We start from the raw sequence: 19,484 nt of genomic DNA on the forward strand, positions 1-19,484 counted from the left end.
GGGTTAAATCTTGGTAGTCTTAGTTTGCAGGCTTTGTTTATTTGTTTTCTTTAAGCAGTTGGCTTGGTCAGCAGTCTCCCTGACTTATTTTATTTTTCGCCATGGTTCCAATTCCCTTTGGTTTATCGTTTTTCTTTATTTAATAAAATGTGATCCTTATATTCTTCTCGGTGTAAAGTTTTTGTTATTGTCCCCTTTTGTAATTTTTTCCCCCCTTGACCCGAGCCAGGTTTGCCCACAGGGGACGTAACAGGTTTGTTTGATAAGTGGATGAAAATGGAGGATAAAACATAGCAAGCATGAACTTGAAGTGAGAGGATGTTTGGTGGTGAGATAGCAGATGCTTCTGACAGACAATGTTGTATGGGAAAATACAGAGAGGAACTGTTGGTATGCAAATGCCATCAATCTCAGAGTGAGTTCTTATCTGGTGAACAGACTGACAACATCGTGAAGCCTCGCCAACATTCCTCTGCAAATGTGAAAGGCAGCCGACATGTTTCAACTGCCTTTTCCCGCACATATTTCTTGGAATCAGTTTGATGAAAAAAGATGAATAAGTCGGGGAGGGGGGAATTCCACCATGTTAAAAAAAAAAGGAAAAATATCACTTTTACAACTTCTAGATAAGATGACCTGTTTCTTTCTGGCAGTCATATAAAAAATCACATGAAAAGAACTACAAGACCATTTTTTTTCTTTTCATAAAAGCTTGTAGTTTGAACGTATCACTACCTGAACCATTAGTTTGCCTCGGGGGGTCAACTGTTCTGTTTGAATATATATTTTAATAAGAAGATATGGCTCCAAGGCCATCATTTAGGCACACATGGACGGACAGGATTTATCAGAATTAGATGTACTTCAGACGTTAGTTTAGGCTTTTTATAAACTGTTATATGTAGGTCACAACTCCTGTCAGTCGGAATTCTCAAAGTTAAATTCTAACAAAAGGTCGTCATAACAGGAACCTGCTATATTCAGATAAGGTATATGGAGTATGCTCCATTTTCTGAATGACTCTTGTGCTTCCTCTATAGCCAGATAACACCACCACAAACGTTTTAGTTCACACATACGAGCATTCACACTGCATTTTGTCATTTGTTTGTCTAACTGTTGAATTCTTCTTACATGTGGGACCAAGAAGTTTTTCGTCCACAGGATCGTCTTAGTAAGAAAATAGATAATCAAGCATAGTTTCAGTGTTTTTAATGAAGGTTTTCATCAGAATCAGAATCTTTTTATTGCCGTTGTTAGTGAGTGTGACCTTTACCATCTAGGAATTTTTTTAGGTGCTAAAATAGAGCAATAAAGTAATATATAGCTAAATATGCTGAAGCTGATAGCTGAAAATGCTGGTGCAGAAAGCTTGCTAAAATATTAGTTAAATGCCACACACACAAAAAAAAAGGAAAAATGTCTAATTTTGCCAAAACAGCTAGCATATTGTTAAAATATTAGCTAAACTCCAAAAGAGCCTAAAAACCTAAAAAAAAGTCTTAATTAGCCAAAACAGCTAGCATAATGCTAAAATATTAGGCAAACCTAAAAAAAAGAAACCTGGAAAAATGTCTAAATTAGCCAAAATAGCTAACATAAAATATTAGCCAAACCTGAAAAAAAGAAACCTGGAAAAATTTCTAAATTAGCCAAAACAGCTAGCACAATGCTAAAATATTAGCTAAACTCCAAAAGAGGCTAAAAACAAGGAAAGAAATGTCTAAATTAGCCAAAACAGCTAGCATAATGCTAAAAATATTAGCCAAACCTAAAAAAAGAAACCTGGAAAAATGTCTAAATTAGCCAAAACAGCTAGCATAATGCTAAAATATTAGCCAAACCTAAAAAAAGAACCTGGAAAAATTTCTAAATTAGCCAAAACAGCTACCATAATGCTAAAAATATTAACTAAACCCAAAAAGAGCCTAAAAACAAAAGAAAAATGTCTAAATTAGCCAAAACAGCTAGCATAATGCTAAAATATTAGCTAAACTCCAAAACAGCCTAAAAATCTAAAAAAAAGTCTAAATTAGCCAAAACAGCTAACATAATGCTAAAAATATTAACTAAACTCCAAAAGAGCCCAAAAACAAGGAAAGAAATGTCTAAATTAGCCAAAACAGCTAGCATAATGCTAAAATATTAGCCAAACTTGAAAAAAGAAACCTGGAAAAATGTCTAAATTAGTCAAAACAGCTAGCATAATGCTAAAATATTAGCTAAACTCCAAATTATCTTAAAAACTGGGAAAATGTCTAATGTTGCCAGTATTTAGCATATTGCTAAAATATTAGCTAAACTCCAATTTAGCCTAAAAAGTGGAAACATTTCTAAATTGGCCAAAAATGGCTAGCATGTTGCTTAAATGCTACACTCTAAATTACCCTAAAAAACCTAGTAGTTGCTCAACATTTTAAAGTTTGAATGGTATCTCCAGATGAATGTATTCAGAGGTTCACAAGTTTCAGCTTTTTCTCATTCATTTCCAAAGGGGCATATTTTGCTCAACATTTCAAAAACTATTAATATGCTTTGAAGCATTCACACAATAAATCAAATGAACTTGACCTAATTATTTACATGTGAAGTTATTTCTAGTAATATGTGCTATGGTGAAGGGGAAAAAGCTGTTGTGTTGGCGGGAGGTAAGTGAAAAATAATTAAAAAAAATATGTAGTTTAAAGATACTTGTGTCTGTTTTGGTTAAATATGACTAATTCGTGCTGAGATGTGCTCCTAGAAATTCAAGAGCAGGACCTTTTTAATGCAGAACAGTGCCACCTTGTGGCTGTCCTAGCTCTTCACTGTTTGCTTGGTGTCTTTCTTTTAGAGAAAAGGGTAAATACAAAGGAGAAAAAAGGCACATTTTTAAAATTACTACTTAAAAACCTAAAATAAGGATTATTTAACATGCATGGGAACAATGTTTAATCAATAGCAATTGTTATTTTTGGGGAAAAAAGCCAAATGTGAATTTAAAAGCAGCAACTAGCTTGTTTGTGATGATACAGTTAATAGAAACAAGAAAAGCATTTTAAATTAAACATGCATAAAAACATCAATAAGAAAAATATTTTTTGTAGAAAAAACAAAACAAAGAAAAACAACCAGCATAAATAAATAAGTGTAAATTAATAAACAGTTGAGCAAACTCAGATTTATTTTTTTACTTTTTCTACCGTTTTTGTCCAGCAGGTGGCGACAAAACACACGAAATAAAGTCTTCTACATAGAAGAACTTATATCCTCTATCTCTCCTATATAGATGAAGACAACCACAGCTACCACTAACTGATATTAATGTTTGCAGTGATATACATCATTTCCTCATGATGGTTTGTTCCTATTGATTAGAATTTGTGACAAATATTTATTCTTTTACTTACAATATTTTTAGCTCTATGCAGTTTTGTATTCTTTTCTATTTAGTATTTTTTGTATTTCTTCCAAATTTCATTTTTGGCTTGAATTATTTTTATTTTTTAATAAATACCTTTAAATTATCTTCAGTTTTTATAATTTAATTATACATTTTGCATATGTATCAGTTTAGCAGGAAAGCCTTCTTGGCCGCTTCATATTTGTGGCTAATTGTCAGTTTTGTGTTTGACTTTTTCAAGTTTATGCAGTTGTTTGAAGTTTTTTAGTATTTGCTTTATTAGTTAAAATAATTAAAACTCTGCGATTAAGAAAGTCTCTTGGAAAAAAGGCAAAATGTCTTTTTCTTAAGAGACTAGGTTCAAATAATGAATGAATTAAATAAAATCTGCCATAAGAAGTTTTTCTGTTTATAACTAGAGCTATTCACAAAAGAGTTTAGTTAATTTATTTTTATTTAATAAAAATTCCTAAGTGACTTGTGAACATAAAATAGTTTTTTTTCCCATAAACTCTTCTTTAAAACATGTTTTTTACCTTTTATAGATCAGTTCATACAACGTGACACATGAAAATGTCTCTTTTTTTTCCCCCACTGAAATGTTCAGTTGGAGTTTGTCTCATAATGAACTGTTTTTGTTACCACAAATTTGCAGCTTTTCTATTTATTTCCTTAGGAACTGATAGAAAACTTCTTCACAATTTCATTCAGAACATTTGATCATCATTTTTGATAGTGCTATGTCTTTACAGAAGAGTCTCAGTTGATGAGAAAAGTGTTTTTAATCCATAGAAATCATCTTTTCAAGTGTTTTTCCTTTTCATACGAGTAACAACTTGTAATTTTTTTTTTCATTTTTTCAAAAAGCCCAGAAACAAGTAACTCTTTTTTATGATTCTTCTGAGTTTGGTTATTGTCAGATCCACAGACAGAGACTGGAACAGAGAAAAATGTAAGAATTCTGTAAAAAAAAAAGTTTTGTTTTTGGTTGAACCTTGGGAAAAATGTCGTATTTTCTAATCTTAAGAAAATGCAACATTTGTCGATTATTGAGGTGCAGTTTTACAGATTTAGACTCAATCATTTGAACTCTATACAACTATATATGAACTATATACAAATTATGTTCCTATTTTATTCTATTCCGTTTTTAATAAACAATATTTCCACAAAAATACCTGAAAGTGTCCAAAAAATATGTTTCTATTCTATTCTGTTCTAAACAATATTTCCACAAAATATCTGAAAGTGTCCAAAACAAATATTTTTCTATTCTATTCTATTCTATTCTATTCTATTCTATTCTATTCTATTCTATTCTATTCTATTCTATTCTATTCTATTCTATTTTTAATAAACAATATTTCCACAAATAAACCCCAAAGTGTCCAAAACAGTCAATACCGAGTAGTAAAATTGGTCAAATTTTTACTACAAAAGTCCCAAAAACAGAAGTCATACAGTTTTTTAAGTGGCAAAAATCAAACAGTAAGAGATAAAATAAAATGTATAAATCCAAAAATAAAGCAGAAACGAGGTCAAGACAAAGTCAATAATGTCTAAGAAAACGGCCAAAGCTTCACTATGTGGAACGTTTCAAAGATTCTAGTCTGAGTCAAAACTCTCATGTTTTTTATAGTTTCAAAGCTTAAAGAGTTTTACGGTAAATTTTGACAAAAATGTACTTTCCTCATTGGAAACAGTTGATGTGATTGATAAACTCATCGGTTAATTCAGAGAATTAAAAATATCTTTTTTTTGGTACGATTTACATGATTTTACATGAAATGTTAATCATATAAAATCACAGATGCTCTCAATCATATTTAGTTTTTAAGGTGGAATGTGCTTGACATCACATAAAATGACATTTCCACCTTTACAGACTCTCCTCATTTTGTTTACAGCAGAGCTGCTGTCTGGACAATCTCACTTCTGTGTGTCCAACAATAACTCTAAACGCTGGACCGCCCCGTCTAAAGTGGGACCTTCTCTTTAGCCGACCAGGTTTCCCTTAAAGACTTTTCCATTTTTCACCCGCATGACTCTCTGAGAGCGCTCCATGTTTTGTTAGTGCAGATAAAGCTGCTGCAGCATCAGCATCAATCCGCTCCGTCCTGACCGTCACACAAATGGAAAATGTAAGAAACCATCAATCAAACAAATCTAATATTTCTACATCAGTTCTTTGGTTTGGATCCCATCTGCACCGTAACCATAGAGCCAAATGGACAAACAAGTGAAAGCAGTGGTAAGACAATCAAACGTCAATTTAAAGAAGACGGTACACACAGCCGTTTCTGTTTCACCTGTAAAATAATAGTAACTCTTGTTCCCATTGGTGTTTTACTGGTTTCTGTCAGATTTATTTATTGATTTTTTAAATTACAGGGCTTGATTTTTCATTAACTTTTGTCAGTATTCTGATTTTCCCACATTTATTTGCACATTTTTAAAGATATTACAATTAAATGGTCTATATTATGAAACATTTAAATTAGTTTTAGACTGAAATATGAAATAAGAACGCCCATTTTGTTTTTTTAGGGACATACACGTTACGTTTTTAAACTACATGATGGGTCTTATAGCATTTCCACTGCTCCAAATTCTAAGGTAAATCCAAAAATGGTTTAAATGTGATATTTTTTGCTCATGAGGTACCAGCAGTTTAAATGTTCAGGGACCCAAAATGAGGTTTTTATTATTGTTAACCAGCATCTGTTGTCTCACTGTGAAAACTGGTGTCACTTTCAACACGTCAGTGCTTAGTTTTTCCCTATTTCAGTTTAATAATTGTCTCTCTTTTAATTGCTTACTGTCATTGGAGCAAAAACAAAAACAAAATTAGTCAAAGTTGGAGTTCAATTCTTTGTCCATGCAAGATTTTACTATCAATGTATGGAGAGAAAACGGTCTCAACCCGACTTGTGCGTGCATAATTCTTGATTTTGTGCATTACTTCAAATTTGTGAGTGTGTGATATTTGCATAACTTTGGATTTGTGCATACATTTTGATATGTGGTTGTGTAGTTTTGATATTTGCGTGAGTTTGGATTTATGCGTAAGTTTCGATATGTGGTTGCGTAGTATTTGATTTGTGCGTAACTTTGGATTTGTGCGCAACTTAAGATATGTGCTTGTGAAGTATTTAACTTGTAGCTTTAGATTTGTGTTTGCAAAACTCTTGTTTTGTGTGTATCTTTGGATATATGCATCCGTAATATTTGATTTCTGCGTAACTTTGTATTTTTGCGTAACTTCAGATATGTCCTTGTGCAGTATTTGATTTGTGAATAACTTTAGATTTGTGCCTGCATCATTCTGTTTTGTGTGCAACTTTAGATATGTATGTGCGCAATATTTGATTGGTTTGTAGCTTTGGATTTGCGTGTGTAATTATGATTATGATGTACCTGCCACTTCCTGCTCCCGTTGTATAAGGAGAGGAGGATTCTGCTATGAGGGAGCAATAAGTCAAATGTGGTTTTGGGTGTGTAACACAAGCAATTCAATTAAAAATTTGTGTGTGTAGTTGGTTTCAAGCTGTTGTAATTGAAGTTGTGCATTTGTAATTTGCATTTTTTTTAATTTCATAATTTTTGTACTTATGAAGAAAATGTATTGTATGGGTTACACATCAAGAATTACGCACAAATGTAGAATTACGCACACACAAATCAGGTTGAGTCTATTTTCTCTCCATACAAATGGCTGCACTTTATTAGAACTTAAACAGCAATAAGATTTTTGTTTATGTTACCAAACTGAATTGCCTTCATTCATTTATTTTTCAAATAAATGACAAGACTCTTGGAGAATCTTTTTGGATAAAAAATGTTTCTGTAAAGTACGGTTTGAGAATAACTGATCCCCTAGAAAAAAGATTTCCGTGACGCGCGATAACAAGCCCAAAAGGACAGATATGCTTGAGTTCATCACTTTGAGTGATGAAGAAAGTAATCCTTGAAATGACTGCGAGGAAGGTGAATAATGTGAAGTAGTTTCCAACAGTGAATAAATTCAAAGGATGAGTTTCTGCTGGCGAAGGAATTCACAAAGGAGGAAGCTGAAGATGAATGGAAAAAAAGGATTCTGACTCAATGGGTGGCCTTAAAACTAATGAGCTCCTCACTATGGGATTTTTTTGGTTCATTTTTAGTTTTAGAAATATATAAAGACATATCTATATTATTGCAACTTTTTAAATTTCCAGCAATATTTGCAATGAGACGTTTTTTTTTAAAACTTCATTATATGGTTTCATCACACTCTTGATGAACTAGACTAAAATTGAGCAATTACAATGTGAAAATTGCTGAATGTAAAGGCTTATCAATAAGAGAAGTAAAGAAAAGAGGTCAGGGAGAAGCTTATATTTCAGCTCAGCAAAAGAAGATGAAGAAAAGTGACAAAAAGAACACAAATACAGAGGATACAACAAGGGTGGAAATAAGAACAGATTCCGGTTTTAATGTCAGAAATGAAAGGGAAATAGTCATCGATAGGGGATGTATTGGCAATACACGATACGATAAATATCACAATATATCCCAAGACTGCACCAGAACATTTTTTTTTTTTTAAAAAGAATATGACTTAGACAAAAAAAAAATTATACTAAATAGTTAATGTCTTATAACAGTATGTCAACAAAAACCACAGAAAGAAAGAAGGACGCTAAAGGTGACATCATTTCCCCCATTTGGTTCTGCATCTGACCACCAGAGGGAGCCCTCACCTGAGTACTGACCCTACACTCCCTCTACCCTCTCAGCTGTCACTCCCTCAGCCGGATCTCCTCAGCTGTTTCCCATCTACCTCATCACCACCAGTTTATAGTCTGTCTGCTGTCAGTGCGAAGTCTTGCATTGCCTGGCATACATTTCTGAGCATTTCTCTTTTTTTTCTCTCCTGGTTTTGATTTTTGCCTGGACTCTGACTTGCCTTTGCCTTGCCTCTTTGTTCATGGTTGTTATTAAACCTTGGTTGCTTATGGTTGCCTCATCGATACAGAAAGACACTCACATATAACTTGTCACCATTTGAAATTGATACAAGTATCACTAAATGAAATATCGCAATACATCACCGAACAGTTTCTTCCCTACACCCCTGGTCATCAAACAAAACATTAAAGTGTAACCAAACCCTAAATTAACTTTCTTTGTCTGTTGACCTCCATTCAATGGGCTTTAAAAGTGCTGTATTTTGGTTATTGCCATTTTTTTTGACAAAATAAATCAAACTTGTTTAATTCTTGAAAATATAGTCGAAAACCATCTGTGTGCTTTCCCCTAAAGGTGGAAACGATGTATTAACCTAACCTAAAATAAAAAAATAAAAAAAAAACTTGTAATTTTCTTGGACATAGTTTCTGCAGAGCGGCAGTAGTTCATTAGAAATTGGCCTTTTAGTTGTGGCAGAGAATGAGCTCTTCCCTGTTTATCCATCTGTTTACACTCTCTCCCTCTAGCTTACGGCCCCTCACAACCCCAACCTAACATCACAGGTGCAACAAACTAGTGAGGAACATTGGAGCTCTCCTACTGTGCGGTCTGAGCCAGGCTCCAGCTCGGATGAGGAAAACAATAACATACCAGCCTGGATCGATTTGTCTACAAGTGGATGAATCAGAGTGGAGATGAGCAGGGAGCTCGTGGCTTGCCATCTCACAAGCTTTTTTACGTCTGCTCTTGATTCATAACTATTTGACTGAAAAAATATCTAATTTTGAGCTTAATTTTCTTATCTCCATCATGTCAGGAATGCTATAATAACATGCTAAAACACAAATTTCAGTCTGTCTGTAAGAAAATTTCCAAAAACTTTTTTTTATTCAACAGAAACTCTATTATTATTTTTTTCCTTTTTTATTGTTTTTCAATGTTATACGTATGTACGGAAAAGGAATAGGACCATGAAGAAGAAAAAAAAAGATATGGAAAAATCTGACCTTTTTTTTTAATTTTTTTTTTTTTTTTATTACTTTTCCATGGCTTTTTTTTCTCAATGGCTCTAATCCTTATCTGTATATGTTTTTGGTACTTTACATTTTAAGTGTTTTAATATTTCTATTGCTGTTTTACTTTTTTAATTTTAGTTTATGGTGACATATTTGACTTAAGTCATGTTAAGGTGCCACATGAATGAAAGGGATACATTTTTTTTTGAATAAATAAAGATAAATTGGATGAAAGTGAAGGTTTCTAATGACTCTGTGAGCTCGGCCTCAAATTTGAGTTTTTTTTGGTCTCAGATTTTCCAGCTAGATCAAACAGCCTTCATGAATCTGTTACAGTGAAATGCACCAGTTCTAAATCTTTTTTCCAGCCCCATTTTCTCCTTCTCTCAGAAAGTTTTCAGTCTCTCTTTCAGAAAGCCTTTAGAGTTTGAGCCTTAAGCTGCTTCGTGGAGGATTAGACCCACTGATGGTTCGCTCTACCAAACGTGCTCTGTGTGAAGAAATGTCCATTGACGAACAAAGAAATCCACTTCAGGGGTTAAGTGATGCAATGATTGCATTAATACTTAGCATTCACAGTTATACTAATGATTTCTTCAAACTGTGATGGAAAAACGTAGCCAGAAAATTGTAATAGAGCTTTAACCGTACTTTGATTTTGAAAAATCTACATTGATAAAAAGGTTTTCACAAATACATTTCAATATTAGGCTCTCAAAGGACTATATTTTACTTAAATTTCTAAATAAATATTGGCAAAACTTTGAAGAATTGTCACAAAAGTCAGCTGATTGTGACAAAAAAGCAAAATATGTCATCAATTTAGTTTTAAAGTGGGGATTTATTACAATACATTTATCGTAAATTATGTTTGATGTTATTTTAATGATTTAGATTTAATATTTTTTTTTGTCTTAAACATAATTTTGATTATATTAAGCTACTACTGACCCAAATAACAAACAATATGTTTTGTGCAATCACATTTCTGCACATTATCCTTGTTTCTGGATGACCACTAGATGTCAAAATTGCCCCACAAATGCTAGTTTCACTCTGAGGATGCCTTGGTAACCGTTCATGATGCAGTAGGACCTGAGCTGGCCCGACAGTAAGCCGTTTTACCTTCCCTTCCATTCCGTGTTGTCTTCTCTTCCTCTCCAGGAGGAAGACTCTTCTGGGAGAGCGCAGATTTTTTTGTCTGAAGCTCCACTCTTCACTCTGACCACCTGCTTTTTGCAGCTTCTGTAGACCCACAAGAGCAATGGGGTTCAGAAACTTCTGTCAAAGTGAGCTGCTGAGGCTGGCAAAATCTGCTCTCCATCATTTACCCAGACCGGCTCTCTCCAGTTTCCTGTCGCGGCTTTGTGTGGAGTTCATTATCAGCCTTTTCTGCTCTTACTGAGGAGATTCAAAAGTGCTTATGAAGAACAAACAAAAGTGATGTAATGCTTTGATTGATGCTTTGAGGCATCACGAAGATGAAGAGTAGCAACATGAAATTTACACGTTTAAGCATTAGAGTGAAGATAATAGGATTTTCACTAAAGTAGATGATTTGGTTCTTCATTTTTCCATTGCTTTAAGTTCAGGGAATTAGAAAACAGAAGTGTAACTACCGTATTTTCCGGAGTATAAATTGTTTTTTTGTTTTTTTCATAATTTAGCCAGGGGGGGCGACTTATACTCAGTGGCAAGGGAAGTTTATTTGTATAGGACATTTCATGTACAGAGACAATTCAAAGTACTTTACATAAAATATAAAAATAAACAATCAAAAGAAATAGTAAATGTGTGATCATTAAAATAAAATTAAAAGAAGATTTTAATTTAAAACAAGCATAGATAGACAGTGCGGACGTCTTTTGAATACATATTAATCAAATGCAGCTGAGAACAGGTGAGTCTTTAACCTAGAATTAAATACACTGAGTGTTTCAGCAGATCTAATGTTTTCTCGAAGTCTATTCCAGATCTGTGGAGCATAGAAGCCTTGAAATATTTTTGAGATGATAATAGGCTGATTTAGTGACTGCCTTAATGTGTTTATCAAAATTGAAGTCTGTGTCTATCACTACACCCAAGTTTCTGGCCTGGTTGGTAGTTTTTAGTTGAATAGATTGAAGCTCTGTAGTGACGTCTAACCTTTTTTCTTTAGCCCCAAAGACAATAACCTCAGTTTTGTTTTTGTTTAATTGAAGTAAGTTGTGACACATCCAGTCATTAATGTCCTCAATGCATTTACCAAGAGCCTGTACAGGGCCTCGGTCTCCTGGTGTCAGTCTAATATATATCTGTGTGTCATCTGCATAGCTATGGTAACTAATGTTGTTGTTCTTTATAACCTGGGCCAGTGGGAGCATGTAGATGTTAAATAGAAGTGGTCCCAGGATGGAGCCTTGGGGCACTCCACATGTAATTTCTATTGGCTCAGAAGTGAAGTTACCAATTGACACAAAATATTTCCTGTTTTCTAAGTACGTTTTGAACCAGTTTAGTACTGGCCCAGTGAGACCCACCCAGTTTTCCAGTCGTCTGAGTAGTATTGCGTGGTCGACTGTATCAAACGCAGCACTGAGATCCAGTAAAACTAGCACTGACATATTTCCACTGTCTGTATTCAAACGTATGTCATTAGTCACTTTGGTCAGAGCCGTTTCAGTGCTGTGGTTCTGTCTGAAGCCGGACTGGAAGACATCATAGCAGTTGTTATTTATTAGGAATTCATTTAACTGATGGAAAACAGCTTTTTCAATGATCTTACTTAAAAATGGCAGGTTTGATATTGGTCTGTAGTTGTTCATTTGAGTTTTGTCTAGACTGTCCTTCTTTAGGAGAGGTTTGATTACAGCTGTTTTTAGTGGTTCTGGGAAAACACCAGATGTTAACGACAATCTGGAGCAGGGCTGGTTCCAGGATCTTTTAAACTTTTTGAAAAAGCTTGTGGGTAGAATATCCAGACAGCAGGAGGAGGAGTTCAGTTGACATAGAATGTCCTGCAGTTCTTTACTGTTTATGGGTTGAAACTGAGCCATTGGGTTTAAACTGGTTTCTTGTGGATAGGGTTCATATCCTGAACTTGTAGTTGATGAAACAATTGTTTGTCTAATGTTTTTGATTTTTTTCCCTGAAGAATTTGGCAAAGTCATTACAGGCTTTGGTGGAGTAAAGTTCTGGTGTCACAGACACAGGGGGGTTTGTCAACCTGTCGACTGTATTAAATAAGGCCCGAGCATTATGGGAGTTTTTGATTGTAATGTCAGAAAAATAGGACTTCCTTGCATTGCTTAATTGTAAATTATAAGAGTGAAGTTTCTCTTTATAGATGTCGTAACCAACCTGTGGTTTAGATTTTCTCCATCTGCGTTCAGATTTCCGACAATCTCTTTTTCCATTCTTTACAAGAATGAAATTTTTCCATGGAGATTTTTTCCTACTAGAGATCATTTTCACCTTACTGGAAGCAATATTATCCATGATATTCGACATACTGGAATTAAAGCTATTCGCTTAGCGATTTATTTGTGTGGTTTTTGTTTCTTTTAGACATAAAAAAGGCTTATATGTTTGTTATTTTCCCAGTAAAAATGGGGTATAAGTGTTTGCTTGTGACAGTGGCAGAAGAAGTGTCGTCCAAAACAAACGTGGAAGAGAATCTGATGGTTTTCCTCTTAAACTTTGATATTTTTCTAATACAGATCGAAAGATTAGTATTTTTGTTTTTATTTATTTATATTTTAGCTACACTGGGCTTGGTGGATTTGTACTGAAACGTCAGACTTTTCTCCCAAAAGTGCGACTTTTTCTCCAGAGAGACTTATATATGCTTTTTTCTTCTTGATTTGACATTTTTTGCTCTTGCTCCATAAAATACAGTTTATAAAATAAAAGTTAGACAAATGAAGGGAATTAATGATTTGATCATTTAACAGGTGAAATTTTGTAATATAACAAAAAACTTTCACTTGACTTGTATATCGACACTTAAATATCTTTACATTTTTTTTCTCCTGTTTTTGTTTTGATGCAGAGTCAGACTTTATTTTAAAACTCTATTAATCCCTGCTTTAATCGACTTGTTTTAATCTAATTGTCATTTGAATACATCCACACCGCTCTTGCTCCTGCACCGGCTGATGTGTCTTCCATGGAAGGGAGCTGCAGCGAGTTATCTTCTGAGCACCCTTCACCACTCAGGATTACTTTCCTGTCAGCAGCAGAGCAGTCTCCATACCAGGAGGTGATGGAGAAGGTGAGAGTACTCTCAACAAAGCCCTGATAGAGGGCTGGAGAGTTAAGACGAGCCTGCCTCAATCTCCTCAGGAAATAAAGACATGGGTGGATTTTCTCTCTGATGTTGGAGGTGTTCATGGTCTGTGTCGTGTCCCTGGAAGAGTGGACTGTGAGGTTTTGGATTTGCGTACCATTTTAGAGACGGTTCTGTAATTAAAAAACGGTATAATTCCTATTTATAATATAGAACCTTCATTTTGGCAACAATTCAGCATCTTATTGTGTCTTTCCCAGCCTGTTAGATCCAGTCTCAGGTCCACCACTGCTGTATTTGCAAAAATAAATCCCAAAACCACAAATTTTAGGAGGATGCTGCTTATGTTGGAATTAAATGCAGTACATTTTTGCTGTTCACATTTCCATCCAGGACATGGATGGTTAAAGGTGGGTGAAATTGTGAAGAAGAAACAACAATTTTCCTGGTTATTACTAATTGATCCTTAAAAAACATCCTATTCCACTTTAAAGCAGTAATTTTTATCTTTTGTGAAGAATTTGCTAAATTTACACCTATGTGGAGTTTAAGTGTTTGTGTGTTGTTGAAGTCACCTACACATTGATTTAATTAAATTGTATTTATATATCCCAATATCACAATACAGTTGTCTCAATGGGCTTTAAATTGGTAACTGTACAAAAACATAAAGCCAGGCATATTATATGAGCAATTGCTGGTTGCTAAACTAAACAGACTAAGCTAAACTGAGTATCCCTGCTCTTAGACCCTCAATTTCTGTATAAAATCTTATTAAAAAAAAAAAAAAAAAAGATTCCAGAGAAAATTGTACCTGTACCAGCACTGTTAAGACAAATTAGCATATCTAACTCTAGAACTACATGTTTAAATAGTGTAGCAGACGGGCTTCATCCAAATGGAACAGCTGGGAGCGTGAGACGAGCCAGAGGCGAGGTCCACTGCCAACAACAGGAGCACAGATGAGCCAGCTGGAATCTGGAACATAATTACGCTAATTAAGACACTTTATGTTTTACTAGTATTTTAACGTTACATATACTATTTTTTTAAGTGTTTTTATTATCTGTTGATGTGCAGGTTAGGATTTTGAAGGTCAAAGAAAGCAAGTTTATGAAAATACTTCAAAAATGAAGTGAGATGATTGATTAGCTGAGTAAAGAAAAACAAACTTTTTATTAAAGTCTAAAACATTTTCAATTTAAAATGCATTTTCTGAGTATTTTAAATACATTTTAAACTTTTTTTTTCTAACTTTTAAAGTAGATAAAGATAAAGTGACCAATTAGACACTTCAATTGTTCTTGTTTTATTCAACACTTTAAGACTTTGTGAGAATTGAACATATCATTGAACAGAACTTTATCCCTGTTGACCTGAAGACGTCTTGTTTGCTCAACGTGACCTCCAATATGCACAGATTTTATATGCAAAGTAAACTTTGGTAAAAAGTTTGATCTTTTACGATTTGAAAGCACAAGTTATCTAAAGCTGCACAACATTGGTTACTAGTTGTTCAGAGATAATCCTGTTTTGCACAGAACGTCTTATTTTGAAAATTTGTTTAAAAAAAAAATTAAATTTCGAGAGATACTAAGTTCTTTTTATATTTTTGCTTGTTTTCGTGCCAAAAATAGACTAAATTCATATTTATTATGAAAAGCAAATATGAAATATGTGGCTTCTTCTTGGTTTTGATCAGAAGAAAATGAACTCTATCACTGGTAAAGGTTGTCCTGGTCTAAATGCTAGATAACTGTTTATTTGTTAAGAAAAGCAAAAGATAACCATTCTTATCAATACAGTTTTGACATTTTCTGTTGATTTGATTTTGTCACGCTTCTTTTACAATTTTAATTAGTTTTTGTTTTCAATGAGATTTGAAAAAATAACTATTCCCAGAGTTTTATGGAACATGTCTTGTCATGCTAAATTTTCGGACTTACAGAGGGCTAATGCTATTGTTCAGGCCCCTCTCTGTGAAAATGATCTCAATCAAGAGTGCAATCACTTCCCTCTCGCTATCCGGCTCTGTTGAGTAGCACATATTAGTTTGCTGTCTGTCACAGGAAGAACGGCGGTGCCGATACGAAACAGTGGGGACCGAGTCGTGCGTCAAACTTGTCAGCAAGTTTTCTCCCCGAGCCGGCAGACCTGTTAGATCTCAGTTTGAGACGAGCATCCATCTGACAGGAGAGGGACTTAAAAAGCCCATGCAGATGTCAGCTTTTTAGTTTAAAACCGCACATAAACCAATAAGAACATTTACAGCGTCTGTGTCAAACTATGAATTAGTGTTTACAGCAGAGATGCACAGAATTTGTGGCTCCCCATTTGCAAACAGCTACGGAAAGAAGAGTAAAACACAAGGGAACAAATGTCATTCTCATTAATGGCAACAACACACTGACTGGAGACATACCGATAGAAAACAACTGTCAAAACTTATGTTGCTGTCAAGAGCTAATTTTTTTTTCTTACACTTTTCAGATCTATTTATGGGTGTAGAAATGTTCTTGGCTGTAACCGAGTCGTAGAATCCTGGAGCGTTTTCGTTTGAGGTTCACTATTCGGCACCGCACTGATCGTTGGAAGCATGCACGGATGGCTACACTTTTAATATTTCTAGCACCATGTTTCCAATGTTAAAAAAAGAAGGATATCTGGCTGATAATATCAACTCACAGGAGCCTCAGCATATTACATTCATCCTGCATCCGTCTGCATGTTGCTCACCTCAGCAGGGACAAAGCCCTTAGGCTCCAGCTGATAAGAACATATGCAGATAGAGAAATACATCACATTTCTGCAGCTGAAAGAGGATTTTCATTCCTAATATCGATACAAATAAGCAATAGAAGTCATTCAAATGAAATAAATCTTGCTTATTGACATTGACAATGAGTGGTCATTAAAAAGTGAAGAAGAGCTGGGCAATATGGAATTTTTTATATCTCAATATAGTTTTTTTCAATATTGTACAATAACAATGTAAATCAAAATATAAACCAAATAACTATATTTATCAAATTTGAAGGCTCTGCAGCTCAAAAAAAAGATGTGCAATCATCAGCAGGTTGCTGAGATTTAAATATTTGTTTCCTGTCATACTTTCAATATATATATATATATATATATATATATATATATATATATATATATATATAGTAAATGGCGTATACTTGTATAGCGCTTTCTACCCTCCTTCGAGGACCCAAAGCACCTCACAGTCACAGACCCATTCAACCATTCATATGCACATTCACACACTGGTGGTGGCTCCGCTGCCGAACACTGGCGCCAACCTCCCACCAGAGGGAATTCGGGGTTAGGTGTCCTGACCAAGGACACTTCAACACATGGGCGGGCAAGGCGGGAATTGAACCCGCTCGCTTCCGATGAGGAGTCGACCGCCCTACCACCGTACCATATATATATATATATATATATATATATATATATATATATATACATACATTCATTTATAAACACACACACACACATATATATATATATGTATACATGCATGTATACATATAAATATTTGTATATATATAAATATGTGTATATACTGTATATATATATATATATATATATATAAATATGTGTATATACTGTATATATACATATTTATACATACATAAATAAATTTATACATATATATATATATTAGAGCTGTGAACATTACCGCGTTAATGCAAATAATTAATCAAACAGAAGTAACGCGTTGATATTCAGTCCTTCGCTTTGATGTTTTTGTTTACAAGCTGCATATCGTCATAAAATGTACCTAGTAAAACATTGTGATTAAGTGGGATTAATCTGATTTTTTTGATTGACAGCCTTAATTAAAAATAAGTGCTGTAAATGTACACTTTTATGTATTATTCGCAGATAATAAGGGGTCAGCAAATGCTGTAACAAAAAAAACCAAAAAAAGAGCAGATTAATCACGATTACATTTTTCCCAGTTAGTTAAACTTTTTAATCGGTTCCCGGCTATATATATATATATATATATAAAACGAATTCGAAAGCTTTAAAGTTCCAAAAGAGAACAAAAATAAAATAGACCACTAAACCATTTCTTCAGTTCCATTAAAAACAAAGAATTAATTCTACAAAAAAAATCAAGCTTAACAAAACAAACATAACAATATAACAGTATTTTACACAGAAATACCTTCTTTTTTTAAACTTTTTTTCTAAATTATCTTTAAGCAAATTCAATTGCACAGAAGTAATTTATGTATGAACATGTCTCTGTGGTCATCTAACTGTAAACTCAACTTAATACACACAGTGCAGTTTTTATGTAACACCCACTGCTAATAAACAGCGGATTTCATTCTATTATTATAATAAAAACATTTTTTATGAATGTCTAAGAATCATTTTGTTGCATTTATTCGCCACGTCTGAAAAGTAAAACATGCTCGTTAGCATTAGCATCATGCTAATACCACTTCGCTGTCACTAAATCAACACTTTTTAGTAAACTTTTGGTTTGTTTTCCAGTTCTGACTGGCTCCCGTTAAAAATCCCCAGATGTTCCGCGGCTTCATCAGCCGAAACTAAACGTTACACGGAGGAGACGGAAGTGACCGCGGGGGAATGGTGGCTCGCTTGACTTTGTTTACGTTGCGCACAGATGAAGGAAGTGGAGAAGAGGAAAGGTCCAAAAAAATGATCATAAATAATTAGATACAAACATTTGATGCGAAGACCAGTAAAGATTCGCTACTGGTGAGTGTCTATTCCGGACTTTTCAAAATAAAAGTCTATCGCGATAGACTCATTCCTCTATTGAGGAAAAAGTTCTATCGCGATATCTATCATTATCGTTTTAGCGCCCAGCCCTACAGTGAAGTGAATAATGGTGTCCAAATAAGCATTTTTATGCTGATTTACATGTTTTATTAAAACAAAATGACATTTCTTTGTAAAGGTTAAGAATGAGCAACAGCTTATGTAAACTAAAACTGGTAAAAACAGATTGAACTTTCCCCTTTCCTTTTAAAATTTTAATCGGTTAGTAAAAATGGATTATCTCAAACGTCAGTACACTGCTGTTCATTTTGTCATTGATACAGGCATCTTACTTTTTTGCCTTTTATGGGTCCCTTTGGGGTCCGTAATTAAACACTGCCACACGCTTATTTACAACTGTGTGTGGAGTATTATACTGCTGGAACCAATTCAGATGTCACACAAAGCGGGGTACTGTTAATGATGGCAACGTGGCTGAGTGATCGGGGATTTTAATCCTCTCTCAAGCCTGTGTTGTTTCTTTAATAGAATAATAATAGCTGTAGTCACAGCTACTTAATTTTTTCCCAACCAGAAGCTGAGTTTTTGCTATTTTATCCTTAAAAAGTAATTTAATTCTACAGCTCTATGTTGACAGCAGCTCTTCTTTCCCAATTCATTAAATATATTCTTTTCTTTTTTTTGCTTTTCATATCTTAAAGTGAAATTGATAAATATATTTAAATTTTCCTGATTTAACTAGTATAAGAATTTTTTTTTTCCATTTACCAGCTGTTTCATTTGCAACAGTAGCTGTTTAACAGTTGTGTCTTTATAGTCAAAGGAAAGTTATAAGTAATTTAACTGTTGGCTTTTACAATAAAAAAAATATAATCAAAGCAGAGAATAGAATCAGAGATGCTTTTGCTGGATTCTGTACATTTTATTGACCTCATGTGATCAAACGTAGCACCAAACAAAAGCTTCCACATTTCTTTTTTCCAACATGAGGTCTTCTAAGATTTGAAAAGAGGACTTATGCAAACAGAAGCTATCATAGACCAGGGGTTTATAATTAGAACACATTCATTTTTCATTGAAGTGAAAACGTTGGGCACCT

The sequence above is a fragment of the Oryzias melastigma genome, linkage group LG17 (assembly GCF_002922805.2).
Source record: "Oryzias melastigma strain HK-1 linkage group LG17, ASM292280v2, whole genome shotgun sequence".
Classification (NCBI taxonomy): domain Eukaryota; kingdom Metazoa; phylum Chordata; class Actinopteri; order Beloniformes; family Adrianichthyidae; genus Oryzias; species Oryzias melastigma.